Here is a 7,592-nt window from a genome sequence, read left to right as displayed (position 1 = left end):
GCTGTACAGAATGCTTGAGACTAAAAGTGACGTAAATGCTGTCATCGTCCCATTCACCTACACCCCTTGCTAATATATTTATAACCTGTGATGTTGTCAGGGTTACTTTTTGTGTATGAGAGCCAGTACTAGGGCTTGAATTCAGGGCCTGGATGTCCCTTAGCTTTGTATGCAATGCTAGCACTCTGCCATTTGAAGCACAGCTCATCTTTTTGCCTTTACTGGTTAATTGAAGGTAAGAGTCTTTTATTCTCATGTTGGCTTTGAACTCAGTTCCTCATATCTCAGGGTTCTGAGTAGCTAGTTTTACAGGCCTGAGTTCCAGTGCCTAGCATTTCATTACTACTTTTACAAGCTGCATGCTCACACACATACTTTGCATTCCAAAATCTCACTGCTCAGGATATCTGACAAGATGTGAGGAAAGATGGTTGAGTGGATAAGTTACCAAATGGGCTTCTACACCATTAACATCATTCTGGTCGTTAACTTACCCTTCAGTCAGTGAGTACATATTTCCCCTTTCACTCTGACCTTTTCAAAAGGAACTCAGTGAAATGTTTTTGTTATATCTTTCAAAGATTATCTCCCAAACAGGAGATATTATTTGAATGTATTTGATAATATTTCAGATTGGGTTGGTCTTGTGTGTCGGAATGTCTGTGGGCAGAGACCGTCCAGCCAACTGGGCATCAGGCACAGAGCTGATGCTTCCTGTCTGCTGGTTGCAGAGAGGAAGGTTTTCTTCCTGGCCAAGCTTTCAGTTGAGATCCTTTCATCTTAGACTTCTAATTAGCTAGCATAACAAGCATGAACCACCACCAATAGGCTCATTTTAGAAGTATTAGAAGCTTTTCATTCGTTGCTTTTTTCCAGGAACTTTGATCTGGGCATCCTGGTTGTACCTCATAAGGTTATTTGTATGATACACGTTGCCTCTGCCATTTCTGAAATTCATTTCCTCAGTACTAGATAAATGAATTTGATCTAAAGCCAATAGCATTTTCCTTCCAAAATGTTAGGTAGCTTATTTAAATCTCTTATCCTTTGGCAAAGCAATCAGGATGTTTGTGTAAAACCTTAATTCTTGAAAGGATTGTAGTTAGAAGGTATCATGTGCAAACTTTCATATAGTCTCTTATTTTTTAATGTTTTTATTGTAAAAATACTGTACAGAGGGGTTACATTTACATGAGCAAAATAATGAGTATATTTCCTATCAAGCATTGTTACCTCCTCCTTTGTTTTTCCCCTACCATCTCTTCCCTCCCACCTCCAGAAGTACACTCCCTCCTCTCTCCTTCCTTCCTGCCTAAATTGTAAAGTAAGTTTTTCAACATAGTGTCTTGTACATCTCATTGTTACAGTGGGTCAAGCTGTATCCATTGTTAAGCATTTGGATTTTTTCCTTCTCCTCCCAAAGCTAGAGAAATATATTTACAAGATGCAGGGCACCGACATCAATACAGTGAAAACAAGGATTATATTGTGGTGGAGCAACATACAAAGAAACAAAAATTCACATAACTAATGTAACAAGATTGGATGGAAGAGTGATGATGGTAGAATTAATTTGATAACTAATATAGTTTTTAATAGTTAAGGCTTTTTAACTCAAAGGAGGATTAAAACACTCAGAATAGAGGAATATAGTTACTATTCATTTGATGTGTGTGGATAGATTATCAGAATTCTGATGATTAATTAAAATATATGTTCAAATTTCCAGTGGTAGACTGGTATGCTAAATGGGAGCAGACATTGATGATGCCAGGGGTTTGAAAGCTGATAATGAAGCAGAATATCAGGGGAGAGCATTTGCTAAGGATATAATTTCCACAGGTCATACCAAATATATGGAACCAGAATGCTAAATGATTATCTACTGAGCACTAAATTTTATTTGTTGGATTCTTTGTTTTATGAAGTCCAGGGATTAGAACCTAGGGCTTGGGTGCTGTCTCTTAGTTTTTTTTTCTCAAGGCTAGTGCTCTACCAGTTGCTTCACATCGATATTTTGGGTGGTTAATTGGAGAACAGTCTTTCCAAATTAACTCTTTGGGCTTGCTTCAAACATGATCTTCAGGTATCAGCCTTCTGAGTAGCTAGCATTCCAGTTGTGAGCCACCAGAGCCCGGTGAGAATCACATTTTAAAAAGTATTCTCTAGGTGAATCATATGTTTCTAGCTCCTATTTGAGCACTTTGGTTCCAGAGGGTCATGTCAGATTTAGAATAACATGATAATTTTTCATTTTGTAACCTGCAGCATCCAATATCTATCTAATTTATTCTTATCTTCATTTCTGATCTTTTTTTCTTCATTGTACCTTTCCATTCTTACTTCACAAGCAAGCATGTCAGTGCTGTTTTCCTTTTCTGAAGCAAGTCACGTCCATTCCCATGAATTGGGGATGTACTTGCTGTTCTTACTGCCTGCAGTACCTGCTTCTAGATAATTGCATCGATGATGGCTCTCAAGCTAGCTATCTCCTTCTCAGGGATGTCTCCTCGCATCCCCACTTTGAAGTTGTTGCCACTAAACCACCAATGTCATGTCTCTGATTTATAGAAATTATCATTATGACTTCTGGATTTCTTTTTAGCAAGAAATTGCTAACGAGAGAGCCACGTTCACTTCTGTTTCGCCAACATCTGTAATAGTGCCTGGTCCTTAGTGCTCAGGAACCTTACTTGGAGATCAGCCTTCTCCAGCTCAATTTATGCTAGCTTCTGGTCAAGCCAGCTCTTCAAGCTGAAGTCTGGTGGCTAGTATTCTTTGTGCCTTTCTGTGTCACTGAGTCCACTTCAGGGCAAGATCAGTGCCTGACACCTATTTCCTGCTATGGAAAGATGGCTGTGGCATCATAGAAGTTATGGCCATTGTTTTATGAAGCTGCGTGAGGACACACATAGCCACAGAAATTCACCAAGGCAAGTGTGTCCCATGCCCAAGAGTGCATTCTACAACTCAGCAACCAAATTATCACCCACTCCCTGATGAACTCTATATTTCCATTTCCTTAAAAAGAAAAAGAAAAATTCAAAACATGCCTTTGATGATTTGTCATTGAATTACTGAAGCAGAGTATACAATTTTGTGTATATGTAAGACTTTCTCCATCTCTCTTGAGCCATTGACATATTTCTATGTGTTTGAAGCTTGGAAGGTAAAATGAGGTTTAATTCAGCATAGTCAGAAACACTTTTGGAGGGAATGCCAACTTTCAATATGACGTTCTACAGATGTCCATCTTGGCATAGGAACTGAGTATACTGTCATAAGATAAGAGGCTTGTTCTGATTTCTACTGACTTTTCTCTGGGTTCAGGGAGTGTGATCCCACTGCATGTGTGTCTCTTTGCTACACTAGAGGGCCCAGGCCTCCTCTCAAAATCTAATGCCATGGGGGTAAGAGAGACTAAACCTCAGAACCCAGCTTCCCACATCACTAGGATTACAGACCTGAGACTCCTATACTTAACTCATAGCTGGTTTTTTATACATAGTGTACTAAAAAACAAAAAATATATTCATATAATTATAATCAAAGTTATATTACCACTTTCCCCAATAATGATTTACACTAGATTTGTGAAAAATATACTCAAGACTGAAAATTATAAATGCCTTTGTAGTATGAAAAATCATATTCAATCTTATACATCATATAATATACTATACAAAATATAAAGATTATCACAAATATTTGCATATAACTGATTTAATAGTGGATTCTTTTTCCTTCCTGATTTTGTCTTTGTCCATCTATGTAAGCCTTCTTTCTTCTATTGATGATGGCTTTTACTTTCCAATATAGGTATTTCCTATGTATTTTGTCAAATATTTTCAGCCCTAAGTACATTTTGGATATTATTGGAGCCAAATTTTTCTTCAATATTTCCCAAAGCACAATAAATATGTATACAGACTTGAACTCACTGTTGGAAGAGAGTCCCATATACCACTATAAGCATTGTAGCATTTGTCACAATTGACAGAACTGCTTTCTAAGGACATCTGATCTGCTATGTCCTAGAGCTTTTGGATCCACCTTATCATCTCATTCAGGCATGGCCTGGCTTCCTTGCCACTCCCTGTGCATTTAACAGTCCCCTTTATATCCAGAAGTCTCTCTTGTACAGCCCCCTCTTACTCTGTGTTTTCCCACAAACAAAACAAGTGCATGGTGCTTTAGATTGTAGGTTGAAAAAAACAACATTTAGGATTCACGAATTGTATAACATAATATAAACATTGGCATTTTAATAACGTTAGAAAAATAAATAGAATGAACATTTTACAACAATAAGGACAAAAAGAAAAATAAAAATTTTCCCAGGAAGAGGGGAAGGAATCTCGAAATCTAGATTGGCCACTAAGTTGCCTTCAGGCAACAATTCTGCCTCAGAGTCCTCAAAGAGATCTACTTCCTCATTAATGATAGGATTTTTTCCTGAGTCGAGGGAGGGAGAGATTCTAATTTCTCAATTGGATATTGGATCCCCTGCAGCAGGATAGATTGGTCTGGATATTCTGTGAGGACAGATTCCCTTTCCTCAACTGAAACTAGATTTTGGACCTCACTTACTGGTTTTCCTAAACATAGACTGGGTCATTTTCCATTGGCACACATTTATCCTGCACTCCAAAAAGAAAAGGTATGTACATATGACCAAATAAGTGAAATGAACCACAAGATAGGGACATAAGTGGTTTTTTTCTTTCTTTCTCTTGTTTCTAACGTATTTAATATTTAATATATCATGTGATTTTTTTTGTTCTTTGTATGTTCCTCCCCCATGGTATAACCCCTGTTTTCACTGTATGTAATGTCGATGCCATGCATATTTTCTATATGCTTCTCTAATTTGTGGAGGGGAAGGGAAAAAACAAAATGTTTAAATAGAGATACAGGTTGACTCATTGTAATAATGAGATGCACAAGACACTTTGTGGAAAAACGAGCATCAGAATTTAGGCGGGATCAAGGGGAGTGTAGCTGTGGAGGTGGGAGGGAAGGCATGATAGGGGATAAACGAAGGAGGAGGTAATAATGCTTGATAGGAAATGTACTCATCACCTAGATTATGTAACTGTAAACCCTCTGTACATTATTTTTACATTGAAAATGTATTAAAAAAAGATCAAAAGACCCAGAAATAAAACCACATACTTACAATCATCTGATGTTTGATAAAGGAGTGAAAGATGTACAGTGGAAAAACGGAGCCTTGCCAGTTGCCTGTGGCTCATGCCTTTAATCCTAGCTACTCAGAAGGCTGAGATCTGAGGATCGTTGTTTAGGGCCAGGGAAGCCCATGAGACTCTTACCTCAAATAAAGCACAAGAAATGGGAAGTGGAACTGTGGCTCAAGCACTAGCCTTAAGCTGAATAGCTGAAGGACAGCGTTGAGGACCAGAGTTCAAGCCTCAAAACTGGCACACACACACACACACACACACACACACACACACACGCACACAAATCATAGCCTTTTCAACAATTGGTGTTGGGAAAACTGGGCAGCCATAGTCAGAAGACTAGAAGTGGATCTCTGCTTGCACTAACATCAATTCAAAAATGAATTAACTAACATAAAATCAGCCAAACTACTGTAACACAGAATAGGGGTGACATTAGAAATTGTAGGTACAGGCAGGAACTTCCTGAATAGAGTCCCAGGGGCACAACAGATAGGAGAGAGACCCAACAAATGGGACTATATCAAAGGAAAGAAATTCTGCAAAGACTAGGGACATAGCCACTAAACTAAAAAGACAGCCAACAAATTGGGAAAAGATATTTACCTGCAATACATCAGAAAAAGGGCTAATATTCAATGTATACATGGATTTCAGGAAACTATCCCTCCCAAACCTAATAAACCAATCACTAAATGGGCAAGGAGGTAAGGAGAGACTTCTCAGAAGAAGAGGTAAATATGGCAAAGAACCATCAGAAAAGATTCATCATCCCTGGCCATAAAAAATGTAAATCAAAGCAATCCTGAGGTACAATCTTACCCAAATATTCTGAATTTTGAAAACAAATGCTGTTGGGAAGTGGAGGAAAAGGAATCCTACTGCACTGGTGGTGGGAATGTATACTAATACAACCACTCTGGAAAGCAGTCTGGAAGTTACTCAAAAATCGAAATACAGGCCTTCTCTAATACCATCCCTGCAGCCATACCAGTTCTAGGATCTAACCTGAGCATCATGAACCATAATATGACAAGGACACTTGCATAACCATGTTCCTTGCTGCTCAATTCACAGTGCCAAGTTATGTACAAAACCCAGATGCCCCACAATAAATAAATGGATCCAATAATTATGCTATCTATATACAATGAAATTTTACAGAAAGAGCCATTAGAAAGAAAAAATAATGTCATTTGCAGGGAAATGGATGGAACTAGAATAAATCATGTTAAGAAAGTTAAGCCAAGATCATAGAGACAAATGGTACATTTTCTCCCTGATATGTGAAAGTTAGATTTAAAACTCAAGGGGATATGACAAACTGTACATGATTCTAGGCATCATATACAATAAGAACAGAAGAGGACAGGCTTTGGAGAAAATCACAAAATTGTAATACCCAAGCACCTCTTCTTATGTGTATAAAACAATACATATACTGAATTAAATTGCAAAGATAAGGAAACAAAGGAACTTGTCTTAATTCATCTATTCATTTTGTGATGACTCTGTATTCTTTACCCAATATACAGTATGTAATATGCGTGCACATCTAAGGAAAGATAGGGGAAGGATACAGAATCAGTGGAAAGTGGATGAAAAATTGCAGCAGTAGAGCACACTAGCTGTACTGGACATTGTTGAAAGTGAACTATGCAACTCGAGGGTCGAGATGGGAAGGGAGGGAATGGATGAGAATGGGGGAACAGATGAGACTAGGTAAAAGGAAGAAAATGTACTAGTTACCTGACATAGAGAAAAGTAACCATGCTGTAAATCACCACTAAAACAGCAATATTTGTTTTTTTTTAAAAGAAGATAGTTCCCAAATGAGAATATGACAAAAGGGAAATACAGGGCAGATAATTCTTTTTTTAAGTCCTTGGTACCTGAAAGTTTCAATCATTAGCTATTGTCCTACAAACTGAGTCATACCTCTAAACCCCAAAGTCCTTACAATATTCAGATTTTTTTGTCCTTGATTTCTTCACATTTTCTATTTACTTTTCAGTGTGTGTGTGTGTGTGTGTGTGTGTGTGTGTGTGTGTGTGTGCCAGAAATGGACCTTGAACTCAGGATCTAGGTGCTGTCCCTGAGATTCTCTTTTGCTCAAGAGTGCACTCTACCACTTGAGACAAAGCTTCACTTCTGGATTTTCTTGAGCAGTTTATTGGAGATAAAAGACTCACACAAACGTTTTTGCACCACTACATTCAAATCATCATCTTCAGACCTTAGCCTCTGGAGTAGCTAGGATTACAGGCATGATCTAAGGTATCTGCCTTATTAATTGTTGCTTTTTCAAAAAAGCTGGTGCCAGTGGCTCATGCCGGTAATCGTAGCAACTCAGGAGGCTGAGATCTGATAATCGAGGTTTAAAGACAA

Source organism: Dipodomys spectabilis, unplaced genomic scaffold (genome assembly GCF_019054845.1).
Source record: "Dipodomys spectabilis isolate Male_0828 unplaced genomic scaffold, ASM1905484v1 ptg000193l, whole genome shotgun sequence".
Taxonomy (NCBI): Eukaryota; Metazoa; Chordata; class Mammalia; order Rodentia; family Heteromyidae; genus Dipodomys; species Dipodomys spectabilis.
This window is presented reverse-complemented; position numbering follows the sequence as displayed.